Below are 10,673 nucleotides of genomic sequence, written 5' to 3'. Positions count from 1 at the left end.
GACTAGGGTGGCTGCAGCCTGCCCTGGTGGTCCCTCGGACACTGGGACCACCAGGGCAGGAGGCAGCCTGTATAATACACTTTGTATACATTACAAAGTGTATTATACACTTTGTAGCGGCGATCGCGGGGTTAACATCCCGCCGGCGCTTCCGTATGGCCGGCGGGATGTTACGGCGGGTGGGCGGAGCCAGTTGCCGGGGGAAGCGCGCGTCATCAATGACACGATCGCTCCCCCGGCATGCCTAAAGGACGCGCCGCCTGAAAGCGTATTGCGGTCCTTTAGGCGTCCACTTTGCCACCGCCCATGGGCTGTGGGCGGTCGGCAAGTGGTTAATCTAGAGTCAGGAGACTACTGTAACTGGGGGGCTATTCATGTAATGAAGATTACTGTAACATGGGGTATTAATGTAACTGAGGGGTTATAACTGTAAAGGGGTATGACTATAACTGGGGGTATTACTGTAAAGAGGGGTAATACTGTAACTGGGGATAGTAACTAGGGGTAATACTGTAACTGGGGTGGATATTACTGTAATTGGGGTGTATTACTTTAACTGGGGGGGGTTGCTGTAACTGAGGGTAGATTACTGTAACTGTGGGATATTAGTGTAACTGGTTTTTTTTACAGTAACTAAGGGAGGGGATTATTGTAACTGGGGCGTTTACAGTAACTGGGGATGGGATTGCTGCTCCACAAAACACCCCTGCACCTTGGACACACCAGGTTTAGTATAGATTTTTTTTCCCCTAGTTTTTTCTCTCTAAACCTAGGTGCGTCTTATGGTCTTATGGTGTGAAAAATACGGTAAGCAATTTTATTTATTAAGTTGTATTCAGTACAGTTCCTCTTTAATAGAAACCTGAATAATGTTGTAAATACTGATGTTTAAAGGGAAATTACACTCTTATTAAAAAATTATATAACATCCAAATCCTTTTGTAGTGATGGGCCCAACATCAAATTTAAGATTTGCGGATGGCGAAAGCAAATTTCCTCTAAAGTTTGCAAATCTGCCAAATACGCGAATCGCCATAAACTTCAATGGGCAGGTGATTTCTAAAACCTACAGGGACTGTTTCTGGCCACAAAAGAGATGGAAATTTTGTTTCAAGGGGCCTAACTAAAAGTCACATCAAAAATTAAGTAGTTGAGGCAGAGTTGTGTTTTCATCTCTAAAGGGCAGAAATAACATTACATTGCTAAATTGGTGGGATAAAGTGCTTTAAAACATCCAGCGTGTGTAGAAGTCCATCAGGTAGTGTAAGGGTTACGCCCACTTCACACTGACAGACGAAAAGCCACATTTAACGCCACAGTCTGCAAACAGCTGCAAAGACTTTTTGTGATTACGTCAGGTAAGTATGGGCTGGTGTCCACCAAGAGCGGTTCTGAGTGTTTTTAAAAACGCTTGCGCTTTGAAAAGCACTTGGCTAATATATTTGAATGGGATGGTGCGCACCAAACGCAAACTCGGGTCCTGCGGCATTTGTGCTGATTCCTGAGTCGATTCAGCCTCAATGTTAAGTACAGAAAAGTGGAAAATCGCTCTTAAACAGGAAGTAGTGTGAAGCACAAAGAAATAGGAACCTTCGGCGGTGGATGGAGGTACGGTATGTGTCCTGCCTGCCGTTGCTACCAGTCATAGATGAAGGAGAAGAACCCTGAGGGGAGAGCCCAAGGTGAAGGATGTGTGGCCACGCTTTCCCCTCATGCTGCGACCCCTCCTACCCCCAAAAAATGGCCTTGAGCGGGTAACCCGGAGACAAGAGAAGAAAGCCAACTTCATTTGCACTAGTAGGGCTGGAGGAGGCGAGGGTGGAATTACATAGATGGGATGGGTAGTGTGAAAGTAGTATGTTGAGCTGTACATAATGTTTTCATTGTGTGTGAGCTCACATGCTGCACAATGGCTTACACACAAGAGAAACATCCCTCTTTTTTTATTGCAATAGATGAGAGGCTATCAGCCTTCCTGGTCTGAGCCAGATAAGGCCTCTTCAGGCATACAGAAATGTTTGGTTGTCTCATTAATAAAGTCTTGCATGCTTTGCAAACTGAATAACACGGATGCACTCTATTTTAAATATTTATTTTTAACCACTTCCCGCCAGTCCATTGGCGTTGGAAAGTGGCCCTGACGGCTCCTGAGAATGTACTCCGATTGGCTGCACTGCAGAACCGATTGTTTTAAAATGTTTGTTTTGCAGTGAAAAGTGCAAAAACAGGACGTTTTAAAATATCCATTTTTCAGCAACTTGTTAAAACACATTTTTCATACCAATAGTTTACCTTAAAGAGGTAAACCAGTTTTTATCTTTTGCTTCATTTAAGGGTCATTGCCAGACATAAAACGCAGCATCCCTGCAGCAAAACGAGGGGTTTATTCCCCCCAAATCCCCTGTGCAAAATCCACGACTTTCCTGGTCGTGGATTTTGCTGCCCAGGGAGACAGAGCTTAATGCTGCAGCTCTGCCTCCATTCACGTCAATCCATCACGGATCTCCGCCTCTCCCCCATCCCTCTCAGTGAAAGAAGAATGGGAGGGGCAGGGAGAGGCGACGATCAGTGTAGATTGATGCAACGAGAGGCAGAGCTACAGCGGACAGCTCTGCCTCAATCAGGAAGCGCTCCCCCAACATTGCCCCGGGGATTTGAACCCTTGTTCTGTTGCAGGATGGTGGCGTTTTAGGTCTTGCAATGATCCTTAAAGGAAATAAAAAGGTAAAAACTGATTTAATAAGTTTGAAACCATAATAGGAAAATAGCCCTGCTTATACCGGTCAAGGCAAACCAATATGATAAAATATTAAAAAGAAAAAAAGAAAATGTTAAGGAGGGTAACATATAACGATTGTCACTCATGCAAATTATGGCAGGAAGTACCGTATTTCGCGCCGTATAAGACGCTCCGGAATATAAGACGCACCCAGTTTTAGAGGGCAAAATCCAGGGAAAAAAAATATATACTAATCCTGGTGTGTCCATATTCCAGGAGTGTCTTATAATGGTGTCCCCTTCTGTCCCCAGAAGTCCCCTTCTGTCCTCTTTGACCTCCTGTGTGTCCCCTTCTGCACCCAGGTGTCCCCTGCGCCCCCAGGTGTCTTCTTCTGGAGATGACGTCATCTCCACAAGCGCCGGTCACTAGAGCAAGAAGTGAGGACATCGGCGATCCCCGAGCAGCGTGGATGTAGTAAGATACGCTGTCTAGAACTAATTTTAACAGGCACGGGGAGACACCGACCGGGAAGGGGGGGGGGGGGACAAAGCTGGCGGGGCCACACGACGCAAGGAAAGACTTTATACGCATAATCTGATGCACATATACTGGGCTTGTCAGAGCGGCCACATAGGTAACAGAAGGGGGGACACGGCACACCAGACATGCGGCTGGGATTTTGCAGGGAATCCCCGATGATGCGGCGGGTCGGCGGTTTGTAACGGCGGGCGATCGTAACTCGGGGATTCCCTGCCTTTGCCGTATAGGACGCAGTGACTTTTTCTCCCTATTTTTTGGGGAGAAAAAGTGCGTCTTATACGGCGGAAAATAGTGGGAGACTTTAATTATATGACGTGTTTCGCTGGTTTATGTCATCTTCTTCAGGTACAAAGTCCAAAATTTCAAAGCAGATGATGCAATGTATTATAAAAATCCCCTTTGCTGATACTATGCCCCCCCACGTTTATATTTTGCACCCTGTAGTACTATTTGTTTTGCTCTTCCACATTACTGGGAAGCGTTAAAAATGAAGCCGCTGTGCTTTGTGTTGGCATGTCATGGTTTGCATTTGGTCTAGTGCTTTGGGGCTAGTTGATGCAGTCTGCGTACATCAATATATTTCCCTAATGTCCAATTAAATAGTAATTTTAAGCAGATGGTTTTGCATATAGATTGAACGCTTTCAGGTTAATGTTGTGCCATTGCCAAAAGTAACTTTTAGGTGACCCCATGTATTCAGCCATTTTTAATTATTTAAGTTTCATTAAAGGGAAAGTGTCCTGGTGTTCAAACATTTTTATTGGAACACTTTTTAGATTGTTATCACGTTTGCACATTTTGGTATTATATTTTTTCTTAAACTATTAGCCTTAGAACTGTATTTACGAATGGTATTCAGGGTTTGTGTACATGGATTATTATTTAGTATTTATACAGCGCCAACATCTTCTGCAGCACTGTACAGAGTATATTGTTTTGTCACTCCTCAGAGGGACTCACAATCTAATCCCCACCATAGTCATATGTCTATATATGTATCCTGTAGTTTATGTATCGTAGTCTATGGCCAATTTAGGGGAAAGCTAATTAACTTATCTGTATGTTTTTGCGATGTGGGAGAAAATCCACACATACATGGGGAGTACATACAAAATGTTTGTAGATAATGCCCTGACTGGATTTCGAACCCAGTGCTGCAAGGTGAGAGTGCTAATCACTATGCCACCATGCTGGATAGTAAAGTTTCTGTACAGTTACCACTTCCCAGGTACTTGAAGTGAACCAGAGACGAAGCACCCTAGTGTATTTTACCATATATATCAGTGGGAACATTAGAGAAAACACCTACCTTGCTCTCTGTTTTATCCTTCACTGCTCAGCCTGCTTCTTAACAGCCCTGATAAAATCCCCGACTGAGCATTCAGTCTGGCTTTGCTCAGAAATCTTTATAGCTGAGTCATTATAGCAGAGCCACAAGGGGGCAGGCTTGGGCTTGAAAAGACATACTAGAAGACAGACTCAGCTATTCCTGAGCAAAGCCAGACTAAATGCTCAGTCGAGGATTTCATTAGGGCTGATAAGAAGCAGGCTGAACAGTTAAAAATGAAACAGAGAGTAGGGTAGGTGTTTTCTCTAATGTTCCCACTGATATATACGGTAAAATACATGAGGGTGCTTTCGTCTCTGGTTCACTTTAAAGGAACACTATTGCAAAAAATGGGAAAATCTAACACGTGTATACAAAGTTTGGAAGACATGTAGTTCTTGTGAGTAATATGCAATATAATTACCTTTCTACAGTCGCTTACAGTATAAAATACAAATATGATAGTTCTGACACGTTTTGGACAAGTCTATATCCTCATGAGGAATTCTTCATTTTCAAAAAGACCTACTGAATGGCAGTTGGGGACATACAAAAACACTGCAGGAACCTGTGATTCTGCCACACAGGTGCGAGAAGATGGAGGTTTCCATATGGACATGGGGCTATGGAGCAACCCCCCAGATAAGTAAATGCCTGCTACACCACTAGGCCGCATAATTAACAAACCTCCCTTAGGCAGAAGTTTGTTTTAAAAAAATGTTTTAAATGTAATGCTCATATTCCATGAATAGTATACCCACATTAGGTTCATATATCCTTTCCTACCTCAGTGCTTTATTTTTCCCTTGCCCTTATTAAAACATAAGAGACCCGCTTCAATACACTTTTTTCTAACTTTTCTCCTAGGACATAATTTTGCATCTTCTGTTTAAACTAAGTTTTCATTACTCAGTAGGTGAAAGAGCACTGTCAAAATTATTCTTAGTATTTTCTTGCTTGCTGGTGGCTTAAAGGAACACTATCAATACCCAAGTGTTCTAAAATGACAATGTACAGATATTGGCCTCAATTCACTAAGCTTATCTCCTGTCTTTAATAACTCTTCTGAGCTGTTTCTACAGTTATCACTATGGTGATAACTGTAGAAACAGCTCAGAAGAGTTATTAAAGACAGGAGATAAGCTTAGTGAGACACAGGCTTGGGGCTGCCCCAAGCCTGTGTCTCACAACTCTACAAGCAAGGGGAGGAGGAAGAGGTGTGGTAACTCCTTATCTTAATAGCTAAGCATTGCTGAAGACTAGAGCTTGTATTTTACAGACCGGATCAGGATTATACCATTTATTGTCTAATTTAAAAGAAAAACAGCAAGCTTTAAGCTACTAATCCCTTTTCATACTCTATTCCTGTTGATTGTCAATGATAGAACATACAATCAGAAGGAGGTAGAGAGGGTTTTTGCAAATTTAAGTGTCCTCCAGACTAATTAATTACAAGGGATCTTGCAAAGATTGTGAGGTATTTATGACAAATAGATAAGACTCTTTGTTTACTTGACACCTACATAGACTCAAGCTGACATGGAGAGTTTTTTACAGCCCCTATCATCTTCATCGTACCCTGCTGGAGCATGGTAACAGTTAACTGTATGTTGCTGAGTGGGGGGGGGGGGGCACTCAGTAGGGCACAGTGATACCTGGGGGGGGGGCTTATGTGTAGGGGTATACAATTTCCAGGGACCCTCTCCCACCAAGTGGATTGCAACACTCCTCAATGCACTATCCGGGCTTCAGGCGACTGGATTCAGGCGACTTGGTTGCCCTTCTGCGTATTTCAAATACTCGTTTTATGACATGCTGCACTATCGGGGTTTTTGTTACCTCTGTGTTTGGTTATTTTTGTGTTTGGGGTGATTTTTTTTTTATCACCCTGCGCAATAATTGGGGAGGTGGACTATGAGGCACCTGCAAGGAAGAAATTATACACTCATCGTATTTTACAAACATTATCGAAGAGTCCCTCTATATTTGCTATACACGATTTTCATTTACTAAAACCTCATCTTGTTCCTGGGGATATCGGGAACTTTTAATATGTGCAAGTTCCTGAGAAGAACCATTATTGAAGGCTGATGTTCATTATATGGCTCATTTAATGACATTTAATGTCTTCCCCTGAAAAGTTCATTATGAAGAAGTGTAGCACACAATGACAAATTAAAAATGAAATTACATTAGATTTTTTTTTCCATAATAGTACCTATTGAGGAATAGTCAGAATGATAAGACCCTTTTTATTTAGGTGCAATAAAATTATATTGCATTTTAAGTACAACTGGGTACTACATAATATTGCGTTTTTTTGTAATTAGTTGTGAAATACAGTCCTGGAAAGTCAGCTAAAAATCTGTACTTAATTCTCAGAATTTGATAACTGGCAAAATGCAAATCCTGATGGGGGCATAACTCTTGTTTATTGTTTAATGGCGTTGACTTAATTTTAAACGTAAAAAGCCTTTTGGGAGATTCATTTCTCGACTTCTGAAAATAACAATGCGAAAGATGTTGAGCTTCCCCTCTCTCTCGCCAGTAACTTTGCTGCACAAACCTCATGCATTTTGGATTGGAGCTAATTATTTCAAACTTGCTGGAGAGAGATGCAAGGTTAGGCTCAATTGTTGTTTTCTGCTCCAGACGATTTATTAAATATTCATGCAATGAAATCTGTGTCAAAATTCAATCTGAACAGGTTAGTAATTAACAGACCCGGTGAAAAGAATATTAAGGCCCCAATGTATTGTAGCTGCGGAGGAAATGTTAATTGTCTCTGAATGGACGTAAAGGAATAGACAGTAAAAAATGGAAGTTTTATCATGTATTCATTCGAAAGAGAATTACAGTTTGACTTAAAATGCAATAAAAACCTTTCTCCAACTCCTTATTTCCCATATAGATGTCTCACTGCCTTCATCCCAAATTAGTGTAATCACAAAACCCCACCCACCCCATCCCCATTTTACACAGTAGAGGTAGTGCTAGGAGCAGGATTGCAAATATACAGAATATTCTTATCAGCTTTACCGTGAGAAAAACAACTGCCAGGGTGCTCTAGCTGGATAAGGGCTCTGCTTCTGACACAGGAGACCTGGGTTCAAATCTCGGCTCTTACTGATCAGTAAGCCAGCACCTATTGAGTGAATAGACCTTGGGCAAGACTTCCTACCACTGCTATTGCCTACAGCCTGGTGGCTGCAGCTCTGTCGCTTTGAGTTCCCCAGGAGAAAATCACAATATAAATGTTATGTATCTTGTCTACATCTTGGCACTGGTGTGGATGCTCCCAGGGCATGGGAGTTTAAGTGACCATGGGTCTTCACCAGTGCATCGCGCAAGGGATGATGGGCCACCACATCTAGTGAATGATGAACTGCTTTGCTGCCTTGGTGGCCACCAGGTCACGACCCTAGGATTGCACCAGCAGTGATGGGAAGAACAGGAGGATGAATCTTGCCGTGTAAGGGAGGCAGGACAAGACTGGTGGGACAGACTGCCAGGGCTGGCAGGATGGAGTGACAGGACAAACAAAAGATTAAAGAGGAACTCTGAGTTCTTATACGATCTCCAATGCACATTCCTGGCCTTGCTTTCCTCAATTTAATTCCTAGTGGTGACAAGTAACTGCTAATATTCAGCTAACAACACTGAATGGGGTTGTTAGTTCAGACTGGTGTTAGTTTGTAGTTTTGCTTTTTGCTAGTCATTATGTGGCATTAGAAGGAGTAGATTCTAAGTATTATTATTGTTGTTATTTATTTATATAGAAACTCCCTCCCATTGTCATCCTAAAAGAAGACATTATCAGCATCTTCTGCAAGAAAATAAAGAAGTAAAGGAGCCACAGTATCTCCACATAAGGGAAGCTTCTGGACCCTCTGATGCCAGCTGGGAGTCAGGACACTTCTCATCTTCACAACCACAATCACCTCTGTGTACGAGAATGGCCGCACTGCATCAGCACCAGTGGATTTGCTCCGGCGCAGTAGCTTGGAGCTGCCCAAGCACAGAGAAAAAAAGCCTTGCTACTTAGTGTGCACCCATTTTTGTCACTCTACAATTAGTTGCTCCTTGTTATGTCTCCTCAGCAAGATTAAATGCCATGTATCCGGTAGCACTTGCACGCACTGCACATATGGACCTGGCACAGCATGAAGCATGGATTTACTGAGCAAGGAAATACAAGAACACTGAGATCTAAGAATCTTGCAGCTGTGAGTCGCATTTCACCTTTTTCCTGGGATTTTAGCCAGGTTTAGTGAACTGTGTGAACCCTTGCAGCGTTTTATGGCCTATTCAAATGAGGGGAACGCTGAGGTATCATCCTTGCATATTCTGACCTTTCATAATAAATTACTTTCTCCATTCCTCTTGGCAATTCGCCCTTAACAACCCTTCGAATTATCCAAAGCATGACTACAGTGGTGCAGCACCACTTCATTTTTATCTTAAAGTGGGATTGTCACCATAAAAATCAAATTTCAACAGCAACTGGTCTGCGTGTATTAAGTGATAAATATGCTAATCCTGCATTCAAGACTTTCAAAACTTTTTCTGCTTTTATGGTTTGGAGTTATCACATACCTTAGGAGCACTAGCCCTTTAATTGCCATTGCCATCGGCTGGCAAAACATTTGCATGCTGAGAGGTCTTTTTATCTATAATATATTCCTCCTCTTCCCTTTATTTCCCCCTTCTTCTAATGACACAAAACAGTGCACTTCCTAGTATAGACCTCAGTGGGAGTGTCTGAAGACTATGGGTGGAGGGCGGGTAACGAATACACAATTAGTAAGAGGAGAAAAAAGAAAGGGAGGAAATGATGCCAGGATTAGCTTCATTCAAAGGTAACCAAGAATGAAACTGTCTAGAATAGGATTCCCTGCTTTTCCTTTATAAAATTCATAGGAATCACAATGTGGACAGTGCAATACATCTGTTACGTAAGTAGAACTAGTATTTATCTAGTTATATATGTGTTTCTTATTTCTAGGTTATCATGGGTGTCACATGTTCTTTAAAGAGAACCATTTCTTTATGTATTATCATAGTTTACATGCCATGTTTTCAGTGGCGTAACAATAGTCTCCGCAACCACTGCAGTGGCGGGGAGGCCTGGAGCTGGGAGGAGCCCCAGGAAGTGGTCCTGTTCATTAATATGCAGATCAGGCAGTGGGTTATTTACATTACCTTCTCCCGGTGCTGGTATCTCCTTCACTTCCTGGTTAGTTTTCAAGTGCCATGCACAATGTGCAGCCAGCAATCACCATGTGGCTTCAGTCCCTGCATTGTAATTGGCTGGCTGCACGCAGTGCACTGCACTTGAAAACTAACTAGGCTCTGCATAGTAACGAAAATAACCGGGCCCCCAAGCTCCCGGCCCACCACCGTGATGAAGGGGTTGACAGTCACTGGCGAGGGTGGGGCCCGGTTCAGGATTACACCGCTGCATTTGTTTAAGATATCTTAAGATCAAAGTATGTTGATTTTTGAAGGGTGCCATAAGTAGGTAAATGCAGAGAATTTGGTGGTTATTTCCTAAAGTATTGAAGATGTTTACGTAAGAATGGCTGTGGCAGGAACTGAAGTCAGCCCGCCTCCTCATGGCATGGACCATAGACCATGAAATGGACTAGGGGCTTAACAATAGCCCAGGGACCCCCACAACTGAAGGAAGAGGTTGAGGGGCTGCTCCTCTTCCCTTACTATATTGTTTCCCACCCCAGTACTCCCCTCCTGCAGTGTAATGTTGGAGCAAAATATTTTTAAAAGTAGCAATTAGCCACTTTAAAATGAACTACAGGTAAATTTACATCCTCTCTGTGAAAGATAGCGGAACCGCCGCACTGGGCAGCAAGGCGGCGGCCGCCGCTTCCCAGCCGGCTGACTCCGTCGTTCATGCGGAGCAGCCGGCACACTCTCCTAGGGACACCGCTGCCGCGACTGAGACGACACGGCGGCGGGTCCCGCATGGCGGCAGGCGGACTCTGGTCCGCAAACGGACGCGGAATTGGGGCCTGGCCTCTCTTCCATGCAGAGGCAAAGGGGCGCGCGCGCCAAGAGGCAGGGCTTTTA

The 10,673-nt window shown here is 43.3% G+C and overlaps 1 long non-coding RNA gene across 2 annotated transcripts; it reads left to right on the top strand.

The window, feature by feature from the left end:
* The first annotated feature begins 642 nt into the window (after positions 1-642).
* Positions 643-9,089, top strand: LOC137519645 (uncharacterized). 2 transcript variants are annotated; one of them, XR_011021061.1, is made up of 3 exons: positions 643-726; positions 3,082-3,193; positions 8,366-9,089. It is a non-coding gene; the product is annotated as an uncharacterized lncRNA (long non-coding RNA). The 2 variants fall into 2 exon arrangements; XR_011021062.1 differs by lacking the exon at positions 3,082-3,193 and having other exon boundaries at positions 643-807.
* The last annotated feature ends 1,584 nt before the right edge of the window (positions 9,090-10,673 follow it).

Source organism: Hyperolius riggenbachi, chromosome 5 (assembly GCF_040937935.1).
Source record: "Hyperolius riggenbachi isolate aHypRig1 chromosome 5, aHypRig1.pri, whole genome shotgun sequence".
Taxonomy (NCBI): domain Eukaryota; kingdom Metazoa; phylum Chordata; class Amphibia; order Anura; family Hyperoliidae; genus Hyperolius; species Hyperolius riggenbachi.
The sequence above is the reverse complement of the archived record's forward strand: the minus strand, read 5'-3'. Positions and strand labels throughout refer to the sequence as shown.